The 27,475-nt window shown below is 35.6% G+C and overlaps 1 pseudogene; it reads left to right on the top strand.

Moving 5' to 3' along the window:
• Positions 1-7,874: 7,874 nt before the first annotated feature.
• On the top strand, positions 7,875-9,750 carry LOC149235034 (berberine bridge enzyme-like D-2 pseudogene; annotated as a pseudogene).
• The last annotated feature ends 17,725 nt before the right edge of the window (positions 9,751-27,475 follow it).

The raw sequence follows: 27,475 nt of genomic DNA, 5'->3' as shown, positions 1-27,475 counted from the left end.
AATGATAACTCCAATGAAGAAGAAATTGCAGCTTTTTGGTTAGTTTGTTCCATGGGAACTTTGATTACAAGTTATTAGCATTTAGAAGGATCTTTGGTAAAATATGAATATAAACCATGTGAAATGATGTAGATCTCAGAAGTAAGAAGAATCCAAAGAGGCCATCATATTAAGGTAATTTTTATATTGATGTTTTGGTTTTGGTTATGTGGTCGATATATGTTTTTGCTACTAGGAAGGATATTTAAAAATTCATAATGGAAGTTGTGGCAAGTATATCTACAATTTCTAGTTTTTGAATTCAATTCACTAAATACAATTAGCTGGATGGCTTTGGTAATCCTAAAAGAATCACTTTCATGAATGGATGAAGTTATCTTTAGCTCTCCCTTTACCGGGGAAATATAATGCCTTTGTTTATAATAAATAGAGGAAAGTTGTTGGCTCAAGGGGCTTGGAACTAGGTTCAAAGCGTACTACACACCAACAAAAACCTCAACCACTAGCCCTTTCGGTAACGACATGCAAGCAGATCATAGTATCACCCGAAGCAGTTATGGGAGGTTGTAGAACCAGGTTTCTACAGCCAGAGGGATATGCGCATTGTTGCACCCATGTGTCCACTTATGCCTTAGACATATCTACAACTTCGCATGCATAAATAACTTCGCGTTGATGATTTACTTCACAGATTTTTACTTATCGATTAAACATAAGAGAAAATAGTATAGAATGTATTCTTTCACATAATTCAGTGAAAGGAATGCATTACAATATGTACAAACACACATAATAAAAATAGATACATAAACTTTTTCTTAAACTTCTTCTTTTATTGAGGTAGATCTTCAATACATACAACTTGTTCGAATTGCACACCCAATTGCAAGTGGTCGGTGCACTCAGTTGCAGTATCTTTAAGGTCTCTATGCACTTAGTTGTAGAGCCTTCTCCTAAAACCCAAAATATAGACTAAATACAGAAGATATCAATGATTCGTTTATGACTTCCCTTCTATATTTTTATCCTCGATGAAGTATTGCATCTCCTTATATAGATTTTATTACTACAAGACCATGGTCCACATACCATGGATCCGACATTACAATGAACTAACACCCGATAACCATTACAAAATGAGGGGCTTTGACCCACCCAAAAGCCCCTAAACATTGTGCGGTAAATATAACTTCTTGGACTTCGCGCGCTCTGCTCCTCAAAATGTGGAGCTATTGACCAAAATTGGACCAAGTTGGGTTGTGCCCAACAAAAGTGATAGGAAACATTGATGGCATGAACCCTGCCACAACTTGAGTTTTGGCTCCATATGATAAAATGAAAAAGTAAGAAAGAGTTGATGTATTGATGAAGGCACATTAAAGAGCTAACTTCCCAAATTGAAAAGAAGTTAGGAATCTCCTCTATGCTCAAGAGGGGGTAAGAAGTCTACTTAAATGTTGAAAGAGCGTTGTTATATTCTCTAATCAAGAGGGAATGAGTATTTCCTCTCTATATGAGATGTAATGATGTTATACATCATATTTTCCATGTGTCATGCACTAGACTAGGACTAACGCCCATAAATCTTATTGAAGGAACTAGGAAGGAGAATGGAGGATTGGATAAGCATATGAGATTGATACTCGTTGAGGATATAGAATCCAAGGTAGGAAGATGTCCAACACTCTTTGAGGATTGGATAGGTATCCATGGAGAGAGTGGTTTAAGAGGACCAATGTTCTTTGAGGATATGTAATCCAAGATACGAATAAGTCCTAAAAAGACATACCTAGTGACAATCTCGATGGGGTATGTGCCTTAGAGGTAGCGCAATGTCTCACTCCCAACATTATGCTCTGAAATAAAATGATCTATTTAACTAAATTCCTTGCTATGATGACAATCTTGGTTATGATGTTGATGCTTAAAAGATGTCTTATCAATCTGACTCTTCTTATGACAACTCTTTAGTTTGAGAATATCCTTGGATTAGGTTGTACAATTATGAATACCTCCCTAGTTAAGAGGAGTGTTGGAAAATGTAGCTAGATTTTGTCATCATAAGCATCATTGTACTCATTTCATTGTGTTTATCTTATTGAACAAGAAAAAGAAGAAAGAAAATTATTGTTTTCAGGCATGGGTTTCATGCTTCTCATGATTGGTCAACTAGGTTAAGAATGTTCTTCATGTTTCTAGTGTTTTTCAATTCATAAGATTTATTGTCATGAGCCAAGAGAATCAATATTGTTTGTATAGGAGCCATTTGGGCAAGTTGTAATATGTAATTGTGAGAATTCAGCCTAGAAGAGGCTGCTTAGCCTCATAAAAAGCATATATATAGAAGCAACTTTGAACTCATTAGACACACTTTTGATATGCGTAAGACAAGCTCGATTTGAAGGAAGAAGAAGGAAAGAAAAATGAAGGTCAAGGAATCAAGAAGAAATCAAGGAAAGGAAGAAAACATCATTTTTTTCTCTCTTGCATGTGCGAAATATAAGGTTTCTATAGCTACTGGGAGGCCAAAAATTGCAGGTTTGAACTATAGGTTTGAAGTCGAAGGTTAAAATTATGAAGTAGAGCAGATTGAAAGAGGTTTGACATTTGTTGACTTGGTCAATATTTGAATTATTTGGAAGAGATCCTTGGAGGGCTAATTCAATGTTTGGAGGAGGTCTTGACTTTGCTCTTGGGGTCTTGGATTTCTCATTTGATTCGATTCTATAAGAAGAGAATAATTTCTTTTGGGATTTTTGGAGGGTTTTTTCCCTGGAATGGAGCCTAATTCTTGTGTCAATTGTCCTTGTTGTTTATGTTCTTGATAATTGTTGATGAAGAGAACCTAACTAATAATAAGAATAAGTTAAAATAAGATCACAAACTTTTACCAAGTATAAGGTTAATTGTTTAATAGTTTCCCTAGTGGATTCTCCAACATATAGAAACCGTAACTTCCTTGGAGCATATCATTGAAAATAAAGTGAGCCAAGATATGTATTTTGAACCATATCTTAACCAATATTTCACTCAATGTGGTCTAAGTTTCATGGTTTCAAGCCTCACAAAAATGAATAATGAAAATTTTGAACTGGCCTTTTGAAATAGACTTTAAGAACATTCAAAAACCCTAAATTCCTTCGACCATATCTCCAAAAATATAACAAACCAAGATCTAAAACTTGAATGAAATATTGCTTGCCATGTTTTCTCAATCTTCTCCAAGTTTCACACCATGAATCCTCCTAGAAAAAAATGTTATAGCAAACATTCCATGATAACATGTTTGAAGTAGCAAAACTCTAGGATCGTGAGCTTTGACACCAAACTTTATGATCCTTGCACCTTAAAAATGATAAGAAACCAATAATTACAATCCTCTTGAAGTGGGGAACCTTTATTTACAATAAATTCAATGAAGAAGACAATATGTGATGATATTAAGACTAGGTCTCCTTCATATATATATAGGAGACAAGGGTACAATTATAATAAAATTGGATCATGTGGGGTTCTATCCTACATAACAATATAATAATAGAAATATAATCACTTAGTAATTAGATGTTAATAAGGTTTTCTTTGGTTGAAATGTGGATTATATAGGGCTTAATAGATAATAAGACAACCAACTCAAATATGGTATTAATTAGGCTATCATGAGAATCACTCGCAATACACTTTGAAATAAAATTTTTAAATAAACACTCCACTCTTTATGAAAGCATAGATGCTTATCAAAATATCCTTTCTTTCTTTTCTTAAACCAGCCTAGATCCATATTAACACTGGATCTACCATGCACTGAGAGGGATCAAATCCCTTAGATGCAAACCTCTTTTAGAGTGAAAAGAGATTTCATCTCTCTCAACACTTGGTAGATCCAGAGTTAAGATAAATACGAGCTAGTTTAAATTATCACTTTAAATATATTATATCCCACATGAATACCATGTGTCAATACCATGGGTTCTCGTAAACCCAGAGCTTAAAAACCACCATTAAATTGACCAAGTCAAGTTTACCTTAACTACCCAACAAAAATAAATAAAACAATAATAATAACATACAATTTTTATTTTTATTATTTTAGGTTGAAGTTATTCTTATTTGATATATGGTTATTTTTAGTTTTATTTTATTTTGACCCAATCAAAATGTTTACAGGACATTACTTTATGTTACAACTTCTATACCATATTGGGTTGGAGAGTGACTCTAAGTGAAGTAACTTAGTATTACTCTCTCTATATCTGAGATCGAACACTATTATGAATTAGCATTATTATTTTAGTTTGAAGTTATTTTGATTTGATATATGATAGAACCCAAAAATAATCTATAGATTTCATTTTTGTTAAGTCGATGTTTTGAATCAAAATCATGATTTATCTTTAGAATGATGTTGGGAGAGATGAAGATTGAAAAAAATATAGTAAATACAAATAAAAAACCCTAAGGAAACCACAAACTAAAAAGGTTAAATTAAAGTAAAAGAAACCATAAAATTAAAGGATAAAAAAATTGTAATAATATATAATAGAATTAATATAATATAATATAGTATAGACATAGTAATATAATATAAGGTAGGATAAGAAAATTACAATAATATTATTATTGATATAATAGTATATTAATAAATAACAATAGGGTTAGTGGTATCATATATAATAAAGTCATAAATAAGGCATACGAAGATAAGGAATTATAATAAAGGGAGATGTAGTGTACCATTAAATAATGAAAATAATATTTTATTTTTTAATTATATTAATATAATAATATACATGGTGTAAAATAGACTTTGATAAGGTGTTCTATTAAGGCATTATGTGGTGAAAAAATCATTGATTTGGAATTTCATGGGAAAAAATTTAGCCATGCTAAGGGTTAGTGTGGCCCGAGCTAGGTGCAATCTCTAGGTGATATTAATGGGAAAGATGCCCCTTAGTCATAGCTACAAGTTAGGCATGCTAGTCATCTGAGGACTCATATTGCCTAACAAACAAAAAATATACATAATAATATACTAGTATTTATTTTATCAAAATATGAACAATATTAAAATATTAATATTATTTTGTTATGATGATAATCAAAAGCAGGTAAGGAGAAAATGAGAAAGAAAAAAAGAAAAGGATAAATAAGAAAGGGGGAGAAGAAGAAAGAGTAAAGAAAAAGGAAAGAGGCAAAACAAAGAAAGAGGGAGGAGGAGAGAAAAAAGATAAACTAAAGAAGGGAAGAGAATAAGTAAGTGGAGGAAACACAACACGTCATCAAAACATATGTAGAGTAAAGAAATAAAGAGATAGGGAAAAAAAATATACAGAGGCCCCACCTTAGACTTGATTGTTGTAAAGAGGCCTAAGTTGCGACATCAATGGTAGCCAATTGTTGTTAATCTCAAGTCCACCACTCCTATTGAAATTGTGAGGATGTTTTAGAACCTCCATGGCTTATCTGCCATCGTTTGAAAAATTGGTTTTCCTTAGAAATGATTTTGGATTTCTCTAAGTAGATGTGATGTATAATCTTGTTAGAATACTAAGTAACCCAAAATTGGTTTTCCTTAGAAATTATTTTGGATTTCTCTAAGTAGATGTGATGTATAGTCTTGTTATAATACTAAGTAACCCTTGATGTGCATATGTGTCTTCTTTTCATGTCAGCTCCATGTTCCTTCAACTTGACCTTAAAAGAATGTTGAGTCTCTCAATGTAACACTTTCCACATGAACAAACAATTGTGTAGACCTTTAATGAAAATTATAAGGATGAAAATTCACCTTAAAGTGTAGAAATGATCTTCAAACTTAATGGTCCCTAATTTGCCAATTGTAAAATCTTAGTGGTCCTTAACTTGCCAATTGCAAAATTGTTGGGGATATTTTTACAAAAATATTCAAATTTCTAATGATGTTTTATAGTCTTTGTAAAATTTTAGCTAATTTTAAGGTAAAATACATTTATCTAATAAAGTTTGGGTGAATAATTTTAGAAAAAAAGGAAATTACTAAATATATTTATTTTATTTTATTTTTTCAAAAAAATCATGGAAAATTAGGTCACCTACAAAATTTAGCTCCTAAATTTTCCATGGACACCTTTGAATCACTGGTGGTCAATTTTATTTGGGTCTCCTTTATGTTTGAAGCCTACTAAAGCTTTGAAAAATTCCACAATTGCTCTCTTACTTAAGATCTTAGCAATCTTATCAATAACACCATTAACGTATACAAGGTATACTTTAATGTAAAACTACATCCCTACTAGCGAAAATTTTAGGGACCTATTTTTTACATAGATATAATTAAATAGATAGTATTTAGCAAAAATTTACCATTTTAATAATAGATTACATGTATCTAATTTTTGAAAATAAAATAATCACATAATATTTGAATCCTTAAAAATACCGTGTCCTAAATATAGATTTTAATATTAATACAATTTAAATTATTATAATTAAAAATTGGAAGATATATATTTATATATATATATATAAATATAGATAACAAAATGAATAATGATATAAATTTTAATATTAATACAATTTAAATTATTATAATTAAAAATTGGAAAAAATATAATAATAAACTAATTAAACTATTCAGCAAATTTTATATAGATAACAAAATGAATACGACTTTTAATGATATTCCGAATGAATATGTTAATTACGCCTCGACCCAGGCCAACAATGCGTTTGATAGCTCTCAAATCGCATCTCAGAACCTAATCATTAACCTGTCAATATACAGCAGATTCCATGTATTCAAGTAAACAAAAGAGTGTTGGTCGAGCCACTATGTTTTTATTTATCCAGAAAGGATATTGGCACAGGAATTGACAGAAGGTTTAAAAGTTGTTAAAATTTAGGTAAAAAAATTTCGAAAATTCTTGCAATACCATCAAAATCCTATATAACACCTAAAATCTTAAATTTTACAATGGTAACTTCAAGAAACGTAATCTTAAATTTTACAATGGTAACTTAAAGAAACGTAATTAGTACAAGCTATAAGGTTCACAAGTACGAGTAAATCAGCTGAATAACGTCGAACCTTCCAGCCCGACTTCCGCGCAAAACAAATTAAATATAAGAAGTCGCGATGCGTCCTTGTTTGTTTAATTCAGTATCGGTGATAAACAATTATACGTAACTGAATATCTCGCTAGAAGTGATTCTCCCCTATCGAATAGTGACTTTTAATGCTATCCAATATTGACCACTCTGACTTTTAATGCTATCCAATATTGACCACTCTTAACATGTATGCACTTCATTGAAATTATTGAAAAAAAAACATAAACTCCGCAATTTTTTAATAAATGTATGCACTTCATTGAAATTATTGAAAAAAAAACCATAAATTTATACATAATAGCCGAGCCGACACTCATTAAAAAAAACATTCATACAGAGCAGGCCGTGGGAATTCAATGTTAAGAGGATTGCTACGCAATTTATTTAATCAAGTTCGCCAACGAATTACGGCGTATTGAATGGATTAAATTATTCGTTTTACACATCATTTTGATTTCTCAAGGGAATAGTCAACCTATAACATCCTTTTAGGCTGCCAACTTTGCTGCAGAGAGTATGCTATCGACAAATTCGGGTATTACAAAACCTGAGATAATCCTCCTTCAGCAGAAGGTTTTCAGGTTGTTTGGAGTTACAGGATTTGAACACGTGATTACATGAGATTGAGTCCCGTATCGACCAACTACCTGCCTCAACGTGTCCTGACTTCCAACGTTCACTTTCAGCGTTATCGAATTAGGTTTAGATTTGGACGTTCGACTTTATCCAATTCGACGTCTCTATAAATCGCAATGAAATGTTGAGGAATCAGCAACCCATCTCATCTCATCTGCCAATAGATTTAGCTTTTGTTCTCTGGTTGATTGCATCCATTTGCCAATAGTTTAGTTTTGATTCTCTGATTAATTAATCAGTGAGGATGGCGAAGTATTGTATAAGCCCTTCATTCACTGGTTTATGGATGTTGTTGCCTCTGTTAATATTAGTTACGAGCGCCCGTGATGCACCTGATTCGGGCGACGGATTGATATCATGTTTACATGAACGCGGCTTAAAAAATGTCACGACTATGTCATTGTCTACTACTTCGGAGTACGATGTTCTGCTCAATTTTTCTCTGCAGAATCTTCGATTTGCGGAGGCTGGCGTGAGCAAACCTTATGTGATAGTTTTACCACAAAGCAAAGAGCAAGTGAAGAATAGCGTGATGTGCTGCGTGGAAAACGGGTGGGAAATTCGAGTCCGGAGCGGGGGACACAGCTACGAGGGCCTCTCTTACACCTCCGATGTTCCCTTCGTTCTCATTGATCTCATGAACTTCGACAACGTCCATGTCGACATCAATTCCATGACAGCGTGGGTGGAAGCCGGCGCCACGTTGGGCCAAATTTATTCTGGGATTGCAAACAAGACCAACAACCATGCATTTCCTGCCGGGATTTGCCCCACTGTTGGCTCCGGCGGCCATATCGCAGGAGGCGGGCTGAGTTTCCTCTCTAGAAAATATGGCGTCGCAGCGGATAATGTGATCGACGCATTGCTTGTTAACGCCTCCGGTGAAATTATGGACAAGAAAGCGATGGGTGATGATGTGTTCTGGGCACTGAGAGGTGGTGGAGGAGGCAGCTGGGGTGTGGTGATTGCTTGGAAAATAAAGCTGGTGAGCGTTCCCACCATTCTCACGGCCTTTCAAGTCTCAAGAACCGGCCGAGACGTGGTGACGGATACCATCCACCGATGGCAATACATCATGCCTTTCGTGGAAGAGGACCTGTTCATGCGTGTGCAGTTCTTCGGCATCAAAGTTGAAGGAGGGACGAAAAAGGATATGAACGCGTCGTTCCAAGGGATGTATCTGGGACGTAAGGAGCAGTTCTTGAAGATTGTGAACATCACCTTTCCGGAGTTGAAGATGGCGGACAACGAGTGCAGTGAAATGAGCTGGATCGAGTCTACGTCCTTCATCGGAGGGACTGCTAACGTGAGCGAACTGACAAACAGATACTATTCCAACAAAGTCCATTTCAAAATAAAATCAGATATGGCAACAACCCCGCTGTCCAAACCAGCTCTCCAAGGATTGTGGGACATCATGGAAGAAGAGGTGAGCGCGTATGCAATTTTCTCTCCTTTGGGAGGAATTATGGACAGGATTCCTTCCTCTGCTATACCCTTCCCTCACAGAGCTGGAAACATATTCGACATACAGTACAAGGTCGTATGGAACAACAGCAGTGACGATGAGCACTACCTTAACTGGATGCGAAAGCTTTACGCATACATGGCTCCTTATGTTTCTTCTTCTCCCAGATCTGCTTATGTTAATTATTTGGATCTGGATCTGGGCAGTGCAGTCAATGGAACTGCCACAGTCAAAGAAGCCGAAGCATGGGGTAAGAAGTATTTCCACGACAATTTCGATAGACTTGTGAAGGCCAAAACAGAGGTCGATCCCCACAACTTTTTCAGAAATTCTCAGAGCATTCCTCCACGAAATAACTGATTATCCCTAATCTCTAATCATTTGGTTGATTGTAATCCAAAATAAGGCTACAGCTTAAGCCACTTCAGTCCTTAATGGCGTGACACTCCTTGGAACGCCGAACATCAATTGTGAATTCACGTCGAATTTGTATGTTTTTCTGAATGAATTTGCTTCTTACGCTTTGCAATAAAAATACAGCACGACTGTTATATTTATCACCATGTGGAAATACAAGAGTGCACGATTAAGTATTATCAATTGCCAAGTTAGGATGAAGTTTCTCGGGCATTCATGTTTCGGTCTAATTCGCTTCTCAGCTACTACATGAAGTCTTTACCATTTAACGTCCAGTCGAATTTTACATTATGATTTATATAGCCTGCTGCCTATCAGCGCCGTTGAGATTGTCCCAATTGTTTATTTTCTTCAAATGCCATAAATTTATTATACCTTGAAAATTGTAATCTACTATAAGTTTTTACATTATTTTATTTATTATATCAAATTTTGTAATAACCCTATATTAAGGTCGTTGAAATCGCTTAAACAATTATTATTATTATTATTTTAATAAAAATTATGATAATTTTATTGATTAGAAACATCTATTCATCATATTTATGCATGTGTATGCTATTTATCTAGCTAAAATTAGTTTTGCTGGTTGATTAAAATGTTGATGACATAGTTAATTTTATCTTGGCTAAATAAAGTTTCATTATATTGTAATTTTGATTTTAGTTAAAGTTTATTATATTGTAATTTTGATTTTAGTTAGATGTTTTTATTTTTATTAAATATATTTTTTATTAATTTTAGCTTTTTAATATTAGTAAAAGGTTTTATTTTATATATATATATATATATATATTTTATTTTTTTTTTCTTTAAAATAGTAAATTTATTTATAATGAGGAAAATTACATGTTATAGATGTTCAAAAACATATGAATAACATTATATCTTGATTTTTCAAAATCCATAAAAATAAATTGATCTCTTTTTTTCTTTTCCATTTTTTGGAGACTACTAGTGTTGAGAGTGGATATTACAATATACATTTGATTCTCTTTTGTATTTCTCAGATATTCTTTGTCTTTCATTTTCTACCACTCACTTCCTTTCGTGATGAGTGTTGTCCTGTGTTGTTGGGTCATTGAGTTTAACCAAAGTTGTGCTCCTTTTAAGAGTTGTTCTGAAAGATTTATTCATTATTGTCTCTCTTTCTTATGCTTCTTAGTAAGGCTTTATGCATTGCCAACCTTTTGGCTTTTGGTACTTTTTATTAAAATTATATTAAGTAAGATTACATATTTTTTTAAAAATTTAATATTTTTAATTATAATTTAATATTTTATATTAAAAATTATTTTGGTTTTTCATTTATTTTTTAAATTATTTACTATGACTAAAAAAATGCAATTAATATTAATATATATTAAATATTGATATAATTTGTATTTTTTTTTGTCATGGATGTGCTCATGCCGAGATTTCGTTGTGGTTATGGATGCTCTTTCTCGATTTGGGGAACATGGATATGAATTGAGATTAAATATAGGCATTCAAGTTATGTAAACACCCTTCACAACGCCACTAAAATCCCCTCCAACACCATATTATGATCTCCACACTTTTGAAATCGAAGTTTATATTGGGAATAAAAAACTAATTTACTTGATTTTGTCCCCTTTACTTGATGTTCCCTTGCAGGCCAGGATGATACAACTGGGAATAAAAAACTAATTTACTTGATTTTGTCCCTTTTATTTGATGTTCCACTTGCAGGCCAGGACACAACGCAGTAGCGTTGACAACATAAAGTAGAGGGTTAATTCGGCCAGAGCCATAACAATCCGTTGAAATGCCCGTTGCGGGTTAGAAAAAGAGGCCTTGGTCGCTGGATCCTGTAACGAGTTATTATATCCCTGAAGATCACTTTGGTGAGGCTGATAGAGCTGAAGACAGAGAAAATATTCTCAAGGCCCATTCAATTATTTCCAACGGCTTATGATCGATACAATTTCAAATATAAATTTTTCAAGATGGGAAGGTCCAGCGGAGGCTCTTTCGAGAAAAATATGTGCTTTGGATGTATTTACATATCCATCGTATAATAATTGAAGGACAATATTGATTTTACCAGCTACCAATCAAGGAATTGTTAGCAAATTTCTGAATTTGAAGTTGTTGTTTGAGATTAATTGTTTTGTTTGTATGACCATATTACATCATAAAATTGGCCTTGATTCTCAGAATAATCACTCCATATTGGTTTCCCAATAAGCTGCCAACTAGACTCATTGACTTTTATAATCCAGGAAAATAACTAGTACTGAATACGAGCATGATGTTGATGAATTCTTGACCCTAATACAAATGTGTAATTTCTTTTCAATCCATTGAAAATATGCTAAATCACTCTTCGGGTCACTTGGACATAGCATGATTCGATGATGAATGTATAGATTTACATCACATTCTTATTTTGGTAGTAGGACTTTCTACTTTCGGTTGTTGGAGTAAATTTTTTATAATTAAAACATTTATCCACATCTGGGTAAAAAAACAATTTTACTGATATTTTAAACTCGTTGAATTTTATAATCCAACCAACAAGAGCTAGTACTGAATACGAGCATGATGTTGATGAATTCTGAAGCCTATTACAAATGTGTAATTTATTCTCCATCCATTGAATATATACTAAATCACTCTTCAGGTCACTTGGAAATTGCATGATTCGATGATGAATGTATAGATTTACATCACATTATTGTTGTAGGATTGTCGGGAGCAAAGTTTTGAGATCGAAAGCATAGATCTATATTTAAGTATAAAAACAATTTTACTTGTATTTTAAATTTATATTTCTACTAGTCCTTGGATATAGATTACTTTGGCAACGTTCCTTTCGAAATTGTTGGTTCAAATCCTATGTTATATTTTTTCATCAAAAGACTAATTTAATAGGATGGATGTTATAGTGATTTCCATTAAAATTAGCTTCACGTATGACCGGAATAAGGACCTAACCTAATTGATTCCATAACTTCAAAATGAAAAAAATATGATAAATTAAATGTGTAATAAAAAATATTCATTTGCTACAAAACTAACTTTTGATCATAGCAGTACATGCTAGCAGTACACGGTTGAAGTTACAATATTGCCCATTGCACAGGCTGCCACTTTCATGAAAATGGTAAGACCTTTGGATGTGTAAACATGATATTTTCTTTATGATGATATAGAGGATGTGTAAATGAAACATGATATTTTATTTATGAAGATATGGACAAAAACAAGACAGAATATTTCTTTATCGAATAATTTATTTTTGTATATTTCAAGTCACTATTAATTTTTATCAAATAGTTTTTCTATATATATTTATCAGCCAAGAATATGTCGTTAATATATTATGTCATAATTATAAGAGCTTTGGGTGTGTAAATAAAATAAGATATATTTCTTTATTATATAGAAAATAAATAAATAAATAAAATAAAATTATATCAATTAATTTATTTATGGCTTATTTAAAGTGAAGTATTCATTTATATTAAAAAAGTGAAGTGTTTGAGTGCTTTCGCAAATACAAGGTTCTTGTTGAGAAGCAAAGTGGATACTACATCAAAGTCTTTAGCACTGCTACAGGTGGCGAATACATCTCAAATGATTTCCTACATTTTTGTAGTGAACATGGAATTCACAAGTAATTTACAACAAGGTATACACCTTAGCAAAATGGTGTCATGAAAAGGAAGAATATGACCATTATGGAAATGGAAAGGAGTATGTTGAAGGCAAAGCATTTGTGAAATGATTATTGGGCTGAAGTTGTCACTTGTACAGTGTTTATCATTAATATGTGTCCAACCAAAAGTGTCAGGAATGTAGTTCCTAAATAGGCATGGAGTAAGAAAGCATAGTGTCACTCACATGAGACTCTTTGTATGTGTGGCATATGCACATGTCCCGAATGAGTTGAGGAAGAAGTTGGACAACAAGGGGGATAAATGCATATTTGTTGGATATCGTGATGAATCCAAGGCATACAAGCTCTAGAATCCATCAACCAGGAAGGTCATAATCAATAGAGATGTGCAATTCTTAGAAGAGGAAGCTTGGGATGGAAGTTTAGAGAAGACAGTCAATGTCAATGCATGTATACCACATGAGGACAAAGAGGAATTGACAACAACAAGAAAATCCTCAACAATGACTCCCTTTACTCCTATTCAAGCGCAACCAAGCAAGTAGCAAGTAACATCGTCAACAAATAATAGGACAACGCCACCCAGTCAAGCAAGTGCTTCTCCTACACACTGCAAAGAGAAACACCAAGTGACATGTCAAGCCCATCTTCAACAAGCAAAAGAAGACCAAAATTCAGAAATTTAAATGAGATTTATGAGCAAGATGAAGTTGATAGTAACGCTGGTCTAAATTCCTTATTTGCATTATTTTGTCATATAGATGACCCAATCCATTTTGAGGATGCAATCAAAGAAGAAAGATGGGCTGCGGCAATGGAGGAAGAAATAGAAGCAATAGAAAATAATGACACATGAGAGTTAGTGGACCTTCCGCAAGGAAAAGAAGTTATTGGAGTGAAGTGGGTCTATAAGACCAAGAGAAAAATTGATGGGAAGATTGAAAGGGATAAAGCGAGGCTATTTCTCAAAGGATACAAGTAGCAACATCGAAGAGATTATGCGTAGATGTTTGCACCAGTCGTGAGGATGGAGACATTGTGCACAATTGTGGCGATTATCACGCAACATAAATGGAAAGTGTATCAAATGGACATAAAATCAATGTTCTTGAATGGAGTGATGAAAGAAGAAGTGTATGTTGCACAACCACCTAGTTATGAGGTAGAAGCCCAAGAAGACAAGGTACATAGGTTGAAGAAAGCACTTTATGGGCTGAAGCAAGCACCACGTGCATGGTATAACAGGATAGATTCTTATTTGTTGGATAATGGTTTCGACAAATGTGACGATGAGCCTAATCTCTACATAAAAGAGAGTGAAGGTAAGATTCTTATTGTTGTCTTATATGTAGATGATTTGATTTTTAGAGGTAGTGATGATTTTCTCATTGCTAATTTCAAAGAAGTCATGAAGAGTGAATTTGAAATGACTAACTTGGGTTTGTTAAGGTATTTTTTGGGCATAGTAGTGAAGCAAACAAAAAATGGTACTTTTATTTACCAAGCAAAGTATGTAGCAAAATTTTTGGAGAGGTTTAATATGCAGAATAGAAAACCCACACCAACTCCAACTGTCACGGGGTTGAATTTGAGCAAAGAAGATTGTAGCAACAATGTCAATCTAAAATTATACAAAAGCATGATAGGCAACTTGATGTATTTCACTGCCACTAGGCCAGATATAATGGATGCAGTGAGTTTGGTGTCGAGGTTCATGGAGACACCCAAGGAGATGCATTGGCAGGCACCGAAAAGGATTCTAAGGTATGTCAATGGGACAAACGAATATGGTATTTCGTACGCTACAACAAATGATTTCAGGCTAGTTGGTTACACTGATAGTGACTGGGCAGGAAGTGTCGATGATAGAAAGAGCATGTCAAGATATGTTTTTCACTTGGGTTCTGGAGCCATTTCATGGGTCTCTAAGAAGCAGCCAATAGTTTCACTAGCAACAGTAGAATCTGAAAATGTAACCACAACAACAACAATGTAACAAGAAATTTGGATGAGAAGGATGTTGAGGGATCTTTGCCACGACCAAGAGGGAACAACAACTATTTTCTATGACAACACTTCCGCAATTGTATTATCAAATAACTTTGTTTTTCGCAAGAGGATCAAACACATTGATGCTAAATATCATTTTATTAGAGAGTTGATTAACAATGGTGAAATTGTGTTGCAGCACTGCAGGTCAAAAGAACAATTTGCTGATATTTTCACAAATCCATTCACACATGAAAGTCTTTTTTTTTTATCTCAGAGACTCTTTGGGAACTGTTAATGGTGGCAGTTGTGATTAAGGTGGAGTGTTGGATATATCAGTCTCAACTACCATGGTTAATTAGATTGGAAACAACCATAGGTGAGGTACAGCTAAACTTCAGGTTGTGATTTTGTTTGCAGGGGGAAGGACTGAAGTTCTGAGTAGAAGTGCAGCACTGACCATTCCGTAACACATTAGATAGTTGAAGCACTTAATGAAGATTTGGTAAATATGTATGGGAAAACATTTATGCCACAACTATTACTTGCAATCTGCAACCTCTGCAAGTTGAGAAAATCACTTACCTTGTACAAAGAGTTACTCAGCAACCCCTGGTGAAGCATAAATCGTAGTAAGATCCTTTTGTTTTGCTTGGAGCAGCAACCTCCAATTATCATATGAATGTATTTTCCTATGTTTTGAAATATAATCCAGAGTATATCGTAGTAAGATCCTTTTGTTTTACTTGGAGCAACAACCTCCAATTATCATATGAATGTATTTTCCTATGTTTTGAAATATAATCCAGAGTATGTTTTATTGCGAGTTGGTTTTAAACTTTCAATATTTGTGGGCGCGTGAAAACTAGTTTTTACATAGATTACTCTACAACCCTGGTGAAGCGTAAAACATAGTAAGATCCTTTTGTTTTACTTGGAGTAGGAGCCTCCAATTATGAAATGAATGTATTTTCCTATGTTTTGAAATATAATCCAAAGTATGTTTTGTTGAGACTTGGTTTTAAACTTTCACAACTAGATTTACAACAACAATTTTGTTTTTACTCTATTGTGTCGTGACTAAATTCATGTATTTTATTAAAGCGTGATTTGCTCGCCAAAGTTGGTTTGTTGAGGCAAACTCCTTTGCCCTTGTAAAATTTCTAACAAGCCTAAGATTTGAGATTGATTTTTAGCTCATTGGGATATAAGGTGAAAATGGCTTTGGCTTATAGGCTCTTACATAGATAGGTTCATGGATGAAACTGAAGAATTGTTTAATAACTCACTCAATGGTTGTTTCTCTTGTAGTTGTTGATTATAGAATGTTAGCCAATATTTCATCCATGTTAGTCGACACAAATGCCATCTCTAAGTATTTCTCACAATATATCCTTGAACCCTCTTCTAGGTTATATGAATCTTTCATCCATGTTAGTTGACACAAATGCCATCTCTACTTATTTCTCACAATATATCCTTGAACCTTCTTCGAGCTTATATGAATATTTCATCCATGTTAATGGACACAAATGCCATCTCAGTGATTTCTCACAATATATCCTTGAACCCTCTTTTAGGTTATATGAATCCCAGATTTAATCTGGTTGGATTTTAATCCTGTTCGCTGTAGGACAAAAAAAAAGTGATCAAATAGATTAGAAAGAAGCCAATATTCATAATAATGTACATGTCAACACCGGCTCCATAAGAATCAAACGCTAAAACATCTTCTTGTTGGAAAATTGCTTTGCTTTACATTGAAAAATAGAACCTAAGATAAAACAGAATAAGTATCATTAGAAATAACCGTATAAATATCAATCGAAATAAATCAAACTTCAATGTCCAACCTTGTCTCCGAATTACTTTACATTGAAAAATAGAACATAAGCTAAAACAGTATAAATATCATTTGAAATGACAATATAAATATCATTCGAAATGAATCAAAGTTTAATGTCCAAGAATAAAATTATATGGACATAGAAAGCAGTGTTAAACGGCTCTTGCAAAGCAATACATTTCAATTTCAAAGACACATGGGAATGGTTTTCCCCAAAATGTTGATCAAAGCAGAGGTTTAAATTCACAAATAATAATATTTGTTTCGCGCTTACAGGCAATACGGCAGTACCACTGCTAAGCAATTGCCCTTGTTTATCTTGCTACGCTTTGTGATATGCATAACACTCCTGAGTGTTGAGCTAGATCAGCCTCGCAGTTCGTATAACCATAAAGATTCAAAGAAAAGATTCAAAGAAGTGTTAGTACAAGGTATAAGGTTCACTAGTACGAGTAAATCAGCTGACTGCCTAAGCCACTTAATAACGTCGAACCTTTCCGGCCCGATGTCCGTGCAAAACAAATTAAATATAAGAAATCGTGATGCTTCCTTATCTGGTTAATGCAGTATCAGCGATAAACAATTATTTGTAACTGAATTATATGTGGCTAGAAGTGATTCTTCCATATCCAATAGTGACTTTTAATGCTATCCAATATGGACCACTCTTAAGCTTATCGTACCACCTACCACCTAGAGACACCATGGCATTGACTTCTTCAATAATCGAAAGGTGACTTCTAATATATCCCATTATGGACATTTTAATATTATCATGACTCTTTGACATGTACCACCTAGAGAAACCATGTCATTGACTTCTTCAAAAATCGAAAGGTGACTTTTAGTATATGCCATTATGGACATTTTAATATTATTATGACTGTTTGACATGACGGAGGACACCATTACATTTAATACTCCCGCCCAGCAATTTATAGATACAGATTGATTTATGAATAGTTTTAAGGTTTTAATAACATGTTTTATTTTAAATATACTATAGTTTAAATTTGAAACTGCAAATTTTAGTTTTGAAAATTCTTAAAAGTGTTGAATTTAATTTTTTTTATTAATTTCATATAAAAATTTCAAAGAGAAACAATTTCAATAACTACACTGATAGAATATTGATTTTTTTCTATTTTTTTTAAATGATATAAAATTGTAATTTCTCGCAAAATCACGTTATAAAAATTATTACAAAGAATGAATAAAACAATGGTTATAGATGATGATTGACCAAAAATTTTAAAAGCTTACTCAGAATCAGAATCATCCGTGTGTTTTGTCTCTTTAGTTCATTCAATCGTCGATTTAGCAAGTATTACTTGTAGTCTGCAACCTCTGCAAGTCGAGAAAATCATTTACATTGTACATTCGGCTATCATGTGTCTTAAGGTTTGACTTCGTAATAAATTTATGTGTTCGAAATGTATTTTGGATATATATGTGTAAATCTCTTTAAGTTTTTAGTAGAGTGGGTGTAAATTGGAGAGGTGAGGAGAAAATCATGGAGAAAATATTGGTGGGTGCGTGAAAACTAATTTTTACAGAGAATTACTCTACAACCCTTGGTGAAGCTCAAATCACAGTAAGAATTTTTTTGTTTTACATGGAGCAGCAAATATTGGTGGGCGTGTGAAAACTAGTTTTTACATAGAGTTACTCAAGAACCCTTGGTGAAGCATAAATCGCAGTAAGATCCTTTTGTTTTACTTGGAGCAGAAGCCTCCAATTATCATACGAATGTATGTTCCTATGTTTTAAAATATGATCCAGAGTATGTTTTGTTGAGACTTTGTTTTAAACTTTCAATATTGGTGGGTGCGTGAAAACTAGTGTTTACATAGAGTTACTCCAATTATGATACAAATGTATTTTCCTATGTTTTGAAATATAATAAAGAGTATGTTTTGTTGAGACTTTGTTTTAAATTTTCAATATTGGTGGGTGTGTGAAAACTAGTTTTTACATAGAGTTACTCCGCAACCCGGGTGAAGCCTAAATCACATTAAGATTCTTTTGTTTTACTTGGAGAAGTAACCTCCAATTATCATATCACATTAAGATTCTTTTCTTTTACTTGGAGAAGCATCCTCCCATTATCATATAAATGTATTTTTGAAATATAATCCAAAATATGTTTTGTTGCGACTTGGTTTTAAACTTTCATGACTAAATTTACCACAACAATTTTATTTTTACTCTATTGTGTGGTGGGTAAATTTATGTGTTTTATGAAAGAATATATCTAGTTGTGATTTGCTTGCCACAACTGATTTGTTGAGGCAAACTCCTCTGCCCTGTAAAATTTCTAACAAGCGTAAGATCTCACAGTGATTTATAGCTCATTGAGATATAAGCTGAAAATGGCTTTTTTAGCTTATTGGGATATAAGGTGAAAATGGCTTTGGCATATAAGCTCTTACATAGATAGGTCCAAATTGAATAACTATTTAATAACTCACTCAATGCATGTTTCTTTTGTACTTGTTGATTATAGAATGTTAGTCAATATTTCATCCATCTTAGTTGACACAAATGCCATCTCGTCATCTCTACTTATTTCTCACAATATATCCTTGAACGCTCTTCTAGGTTATATGAATCTTTCATCCATGTTAGTTGACACAAATGCCATCTCTACTCATTTCTCACAATATATCCTTGAACCCTCTTCTAGGTTATATGAATATTTCAACCATGTTAGTTAACACAAATTCCATCTCTAGTGATTTCTCATAATATATCTTTGAACCCTCTTCTAAGTTATATGAATCCCAGGTTTAACCCTGTTGGCTGCAGAAAAAAAAAACAAATAAGGGATCAAATAGATTCAGAAAGAAGCTAGTATTCACAGTAATGTACATGTCAACACCCAACTCCATAAGAATGAAAGGCTAAAACATATTCCTTGTGAAAGCCTAAAACATCTTCCTTGTCTGAAAATTGCTTTGCTTTACATTGAAAAAAAAAGGGGATCAAATAGATTCAGAAAGAAACCAATATTCACAGTGATGTACATGTCAACACCGGACTCTATAAGAATCAAAGGCTAAAATGACTTCATTGTGAAAGCCTAAAACATCTTCCTTGTCTGAAAATTGCTTTGCTTTACATTGAAAAACAAAATCTAAGATAAAACAGTATAAGTATCATTGGAAAAAACAGTGTAAATATCAATGTCCAACCTTGTCTTAGAATTACTTTACATTGAGAAATAGAACATAAGCTAAAACAATAAAAATATCATTAGAAATGAATCAAACTTTAATGTCCAAGAATAAAATTATATGGAGATAGAAAGCACTGTTAAACGGATCTTGCAAAGCAAGACATTTTAATTTCAAAGACACATGGGAATGGTTTTCCCCAAAATGTTGGTCAAAACAGAGGTGTAGATTCACAAATAATAACATTTGTTTTGTGTTTACAGGCAATACGACATGAACTACTGCTACGCAGTTGCCATTGTTTATCTTGCTAGGCTTTGTGATACGCATAACACTCGTTAGTGTTGAGCTAGATCAGCCTCAAAGTTCCTATAACCCACTTAGCAGGTTAAACACAACCATGAACTACTGCTACGCAGTTGCCATTGTTTATCTTGCTAGGCTTTGTGATACGCATAACACTCGTTAGTGTTAGGCTAGATCAGCCTCGCAGTTCCTATAACCCACTTAGCAGGTTAAAGACAACCATAAAGATTGGAAGAAGCGTAATTAGTAGAATCCATAAGGTTCACTAGTACGAGTAAATCAGCTGAATACCCTGTCCAAGCCACTTAATAATGTCGAACCTTTCCGGCCCGTTGTCCGGGCAAAACAAATTAAATATACGCAATCGTGATGCTTCCTTGTTTGTTTAATGCAGTATCGGCCATATCTCGCTAGAAGTGATTCTGCCATATCCAATACTGACTTGTAATGCTATGACGGAGGACACCATTATTACATTTAATACTCTTGCCCAGCAATTTATAGATACAGATTTATATATATTTTAATATAGATTTATGAATGTTTAAAGGTTTTAATGACATGTTTTATTTTAAATATACTATAGTTTAAATTTGAAACTGCAAATTTTAGTTTTGAAAATTCTTAATCACGTGTTTTTCTTTCTTTGGTTTATCCAACACGTGCAGCAATAACAGAACTTATGTCGTTCACTATTTGCTAATAAATGCAAGTCCATCATTGAACTTATTAAAAAAATCATTTATATAGAGAAGACCGAAACACTTAAAAATAAATTATTTATATAATGAAGGCCGCGGGAATTCAATGTTCAAGAGGATTGCCACGCGAAGCGATTTATCTAATCAAGTTTGCCAACGGATTGCCGCGAGCTGAATGGATTAAATTATCCGTTTTACTCATCACTTTGGTTTCTTAAGGGAATAGTCAACATATAACATCTTTTTAGGGTACCAACTTTGTAGCAGAGTATGCTATTGACAAATTCAGGTAATACAAAACCTCAGATAGGCCACCTTGAGCAGAAGGTTTTTAATGTGTGAGTCAAAATGTTGAAGGGTTTTCAGCATGTTTGGAGGTACATGGGATTGAGTCCCGTATCGACCAACTACTTCCCACAACGTGTCCTGACAGCGTTATCGAAAACAAGACATTACACTTTATCGAATCGGACATCTCTATAAATGGCAATGAAATGTTGAGGAATCAGCAACCCATCTCATCTCATCTACCAATAGATTTAGCTTTTGTTCTCTGGTTGATTGCATCCATTTGCCAATACATTTATTTCTGCTTCTCTGATTGAATATTGCATCGATTAATCAGTGACGATGGCGAAGTATTGTATCACCCCTTTATTTACTGCTTTATGGATGTTGTTGCATCTGTTAATAGCAGTTACGAGCGCCCGTGATTCGGGCGATGGATTGATATCATGCTTGCATGACCACGGTTATATTTGTATTGACCATGCTTGCATGACGACTGTTATATTTATCACTGTCTAGAAATACAAGAGAGTGCATGATTAAGTTTTCTCGATTGCCGAGTTAGGATGAAGTTTCTTCTCCGGCGACGTGAAGCTTTTACCATTTAACGTTGAGTCGAATTTTACATTATGTTTTATATCACCTGCTCACTATTAGCGCCTTTATGCTATGCTCACTATTAGGGCATTCGAGATTGTCCCAATTGTTTATTTTCAACTGCCTTCAAATTTACTATATTTTAAAATTTTTAACCTATTACAATGAATTGATTTGTAAGTGATTTGTACTAGGTTTCTATATTATTTTATTTATGAAATTATTATACTATCTATCTTTATGGTCGTTGAAATCACTTAAACAATTATTATTACTTTTTATTTTTGTTAGTAATAGAATTTATTAGAATTTTATGGATGAGAATAATCCTTTATTATTTTATTTATGAAGTTATTATACTATCTATCCTCATGGTCGTTGAAATCGCTTAAACAATTATTATTACTTTTTATTTTTGTTAGTAATAGAATTTATTATAATTTTATGGATGAGAATAATCCGTTATTATTTTATTTATGAAGTTATTATACTATCTATCCTCATGGTCGTTGAAATCGCTTAAACCATTATTATTACTTTTTATTTTTGTTAGTAATAGAATTTATTATAAATTTATGGATGAGAATAATTTTTTATTATTTTATTTATGAAATTATTATACTATCTATCTTTATGGATGTTCAATTCGCTTAAATCATTATTATTTCTTTTTATTTTTGTTAGTATAGAATTTATTATAGTTTTATTTTTTTTAATATAATTTTATTTTTTGAAAAATAGTAATTTTTGAATTTAATTTTTTGTGATCTATATTTTGAATAAAAATATTTTCGAAAGATATCACATTAGAAGAATTAGGTATTTCGAACCAACCTGTAAGGTCTTTGGTTAGTGACTCAGTTGGGCATTGGGCGGACCAGGCACGGGCACAGGCGCACGGGCGAGATGGTGGGCGCGCGGGCGAGTTGGCGTGCACGGGCGAGCGCGCGGGCGAGTCGAGTTGCACGACGGGCGAGCGCATGGGCGAAGGCGCATGGGCGAAGGCGCATGGGCGAAGGCGCAGGTGAGCGCACGAGTTAGGCTGCACGCGGGCAGGGTGCGGCCGCGGACGAGCTGGCCTGCACGACGTGCGACCCAGTTATGCGACAGTTATGCGACGAACACTTGCGACAATAATGGTGAACGACAAGTGTTGGGCGTTGGTTTATACCCATGGTGGGGCGCTTTGCAATGGAGTTTGGCCGACCTACGACGGAGAGCGAGGCCGACTTAACACAAGTGTTCAAAGGGGTGTGTATGACAAGTGTGGGGTGGTCGGCTGGGCAACCCACCCACACTCAACCATGCGTATATATGTGTAGCGTTTGGAGCGTCCATCTCATCATTCATTCAACATCACTTGTTCGATCTTCGCTGAAGGTTAAGGAGTGTTTGGTGCGCAAAAATAAGAGAGGCAAGTGCATAGCTCATGCGCTCTCTTGGTGGAGTCGCACTTTTGGAAAGACACTTGGTGAGTGGGTGAAGTCGTTGGGCAAGGTGTGCCCGCGTGATCGTGCGGAGGTGATGTTGTGCTGAGACTTGGCGAGGGTGTCTTAGTGGCTCGGGTGAACACCCGCCCATCGTGCAAGGTGTGCACAAAGGTTGTAAAAGGATGTTTTGCCTCTATTGTAAAATTGGCTAAGTATAGACTTGGATTTTTCCAAGGATACTTGTGAAGCTTGTATTATTGAAGAAAGACTGATTAATATATATTGTTGGGCAGACTCATTGTTCAGGTAGTTTCCCCTCCCTTTATACTGTGCAATTGTTGTTCTCTTTTATAATTGTTGATGATAATGAATGAGTATGGGTGTTCATTAGTATAAAGGTTATACTTAATAATACTTGGTTGTGAAACACAAAATAAGTAAGAGAAAGTGAATTAGGCGTAGTCCATGAACATTAGTATTGGTGAAAAGAAAGTGTTCGGTGGTGTCGCACCTCGCCAAGAGCGGTTGGAAGACTACCGCAGGCCTGGGGGCGTGATAGTTGGTATCAGAGCAGGCTGATGACCGGGTTGACGATGAAGTGCTGATCCCACTGCACTATCGTGACAATTGGTATCAGAGCTGTTGAACAGGTTCGGGTGTTGAAGCATTGAAGCTGATACACAACGTGATAGTTGGTATCAAAGCTGTTGAACAGGTTCGGGTGTTCAAGCATTGAAGTTGATACACAACTTGACAGTTGGTATCGGAGCTCGGTTTGGAGCTGGTGAGCAGGGATGCTCATGATAGTGGAAAGGGTACTTGTAGGTGAAGGAAGTTGTTTCACATACAAGTGGAACAAGAGCTGGTTCATGATTGCAGGGACTTGGTGAACGTGGAGATGGCTGAAAAGGCAGAGATGGTGGATGAACCTACGATAGGTGAGTCTAGCCATAATGCAGTTGAAGCCTTCCGGTACAAAGTGTTGGAATAGATGAGTCAATGGAGTTCTGACTGGGTTTCGATGAAGACTGAGAACATGAAGATTCGGGAGAGTTGTTCGGAACTAAGAAGGGAGCTTGAAGAACTCAAGAGCCAATGTGAAAGTACGACAGATGTTGAACTCAAGAAACTTTATGAGGAGATCCAACAGAGTGGTCTTGGTCTTCAAGAGCTCTTTGATGAAAGAGCCCGGTTAAGGAAGGAAAGTGCCAGGTGGAAGCCGAAATCAAGCAAGTTGAGGAAGAGATAAAGAAAAAGCTTCTTGGTAAGAAGGTTGTTGTGATTGAGTAGGAATAGCTCGACTACATTGACAAGTTAGGAACTCACTATTGAGATAATCCAGAGGACATTCGGAAGTTTAGTTCTATGAACTTAGTCAGTGGACACTTGGTTGGAGCACTTGAGCAGGATGCGATGGAGGACAAGCTTGAAGGGAATCAAGCTAGACCAGGATCGAGTTGCTTAGAAGAGCCAAGCAAGGGGGTGAAGTACCTTAGGAGGAAAGTCAAGATGGAGCTTGAGCTAATTGACACTTCTGAGGCCGAATTCTTGAAGAAAGTTGCTGATGTAAGGCGCAAGACAAAGCCAACAGAGGGAGGTGATTCCTTGAAGCTAAGTTTTGTGCAGGTAACCATGAAGGGCAAGAGATTTGTAGCCTTGGTGGATACGGGAGCTACTCATAGCTTCTTAAGCAGGAAGGCCACAAAGTCTTTTGGGAAGAAAGCAAAGATGGAGAGGGAATGGAGTGCTTTCAAAGCAGTCAACTCTACCATAAGAGCTATTGATGGTGTGTTGGAGGACACTCAGGTGAAAGTAGGATCGTGGTTTGGAAAGTTGGACTTGAGGGTTATGGACATGGATGATCATTATATGGTGTTGGGGCTGGACTTTATGGAGCTTGCACAAGCCATACCAATGGTGGACCGGGACATTCTCTTGATCACAGCTGAAGGAAAAACCATGATGGTACCGATGAATAGAAGAAGTTGCTTGGGATATAGGCCAAGGATAACTTCTATGGTTTTGTATCCCAAAGATCTGAATGTGAAGCATGAGGATGTGGAGCAAAGAGGACTTGGGAGTGTGACCCAAACAACGAAGGAAAAGAAGTTGATTGAATTCATTGCAAGATCCGGGAAGAAGGATGAAGAAGGTGAGAAGGAAACCTCACGAACATGGAGACACTTGATGGGAGCATCTTCTATTAATGATCTTCACAATGGAGTTGCAAATGAAGGGATTCCGAGTACTACTTCAGAGGCAGTGGTTGAAGAGGATTATGGAGGTAAAGATCCTGCTGGGATAGTGGACTTTTGCAGGTATGCTATGGGCATATATGACTTTCAGTTGACAAAGGACAAGCTAGGAGTGCTTGGATGTACATGTGAGGAGATTGAAGCTGTGCATAGATACTTGAGAACACAACATCAATCTGACACATGGGTGGATGAGAGTCAGGGAGGAAACTTCCTGGCCCTCCTTTCTCTATAGACAACCTTGGAGAAGGGTTGGTGTGGAGGCCTTGATAGGGAGGAACCACACCAACTTTGCAAGGGGCCTTGGAAGGAGGCTTCTTTATGACAGATTACAGACTTGGATGCAGATGGCCAGAGGTTGGGATGGAGTCTACATGGGTTGGACATCATGGACAAATAGAGTCATGGACATCAGGTTGGAGATATGGAGCATGACAGTTGATGCAGGGACATTATCCAGGAGCATGTGTAGAGGTGTCATTCATGGACATTCTATGGGGAATGCCGAAGCAAAGGATGTTGTGCAGATGCTGTTATGACATGGAGATATATGAACTAGTGGAGAGGTTGTACACTCTTGTGCAACAAAACCATGGCTTGAACATGTTGCAGATGAGATGGAGGTTCCATGGACTTGAGCATGGATTGATATTCTTGATGAGTCTGAGATGTAGCAGAAGTCAGGGAGAGACTTGTGGCATAAAGATGTGCATTCTTGTGATCTGGGCGTATGGTTGGACTGATCACCCGACTAGTTCGAGTCATGAGGGGTACCAATGTACAGAGAGATGTAGCTATTAGTTTTACACTTGACATGAACATACATAGGTGTGTTCTGATGAAAGACTACATGGAGGGATGAAACATGATGAGATTGACACAGGATGTTGCAATGGAAATTGTGACAAAAGGGTCGATGATCATGGATCGATATGATATCTGATATATGACCTACCGTTGAGGGGTATACCTTGGTATGGAGTACTTGGTGACAGTCGGTCACTAAGGTGAGACATGATGGAGATGGAGTTCTCCATATGTTGCAAGGATGTTTGCCGCATGTGGAGGAGTTGACATCATGGATAGTGATGATCTTGGTAGATGGTTACCGGGATGGTATGTTGTCGAGGACGACAACGATTTCAGGGTGGAGGAGGATGTAAGGTCCTTGGTTAGTGACTCGGTTGGGTGCCAGGCAGACCGGGCAAGGGAACGGGCGCACGGGCGAGATGGCGGGCGTGCAGGCGAGTTGGCATGCATGGGCGGGCGCGCGGGTGAGTCGGGCTGCACGACGGGCGAGCGCGCGGGCCAAGGCGCGGGCGAGCGCACGAGTTAGGCTGCACGCGGGCAGGGCACGGGCGTGGACGAGCTGGCCTACACGACGTGCGACCCGGTTATGCGACGAACACTTGCAACAATAATGGTGAACGACAAGTGTTGGGCATTGGTTTAGACCCACGGTGGGGCGCTTTGCGATGGATTTTGGCCGACCTATGACAGAGAGCGAGGCCGACTTAACACAAGCGTTCAAAGGGGTGTGTATGATAAGTGTGGGGTGATCGGCTGGGCAGCCCACCCACACTCAACCATGCGTATATATGTGTAGTGTTTGGAGCGTTCAAATCATCATT

This window comes from Pinus tabuliformis, chromosome 8, assembly GCF_031772625.1.
Source record: "Pinus tabuliformis cultivar Carrire ecotype Pingquan chromosome 8, CPIR1, whole genome shotgun sequence".
Taxonomy (NCBI): Eukaryota; Viridiplantae; Streptophyta; class Pinopsida; order Pinales; family Pinaceae; genus Pinus; species Pinus tabuliformis.
The sequence above is the reverse complement of the archived record's forward strand: the minus strand, read 5'-3'. Positions and strand labels throughout refer to the sequence as shown.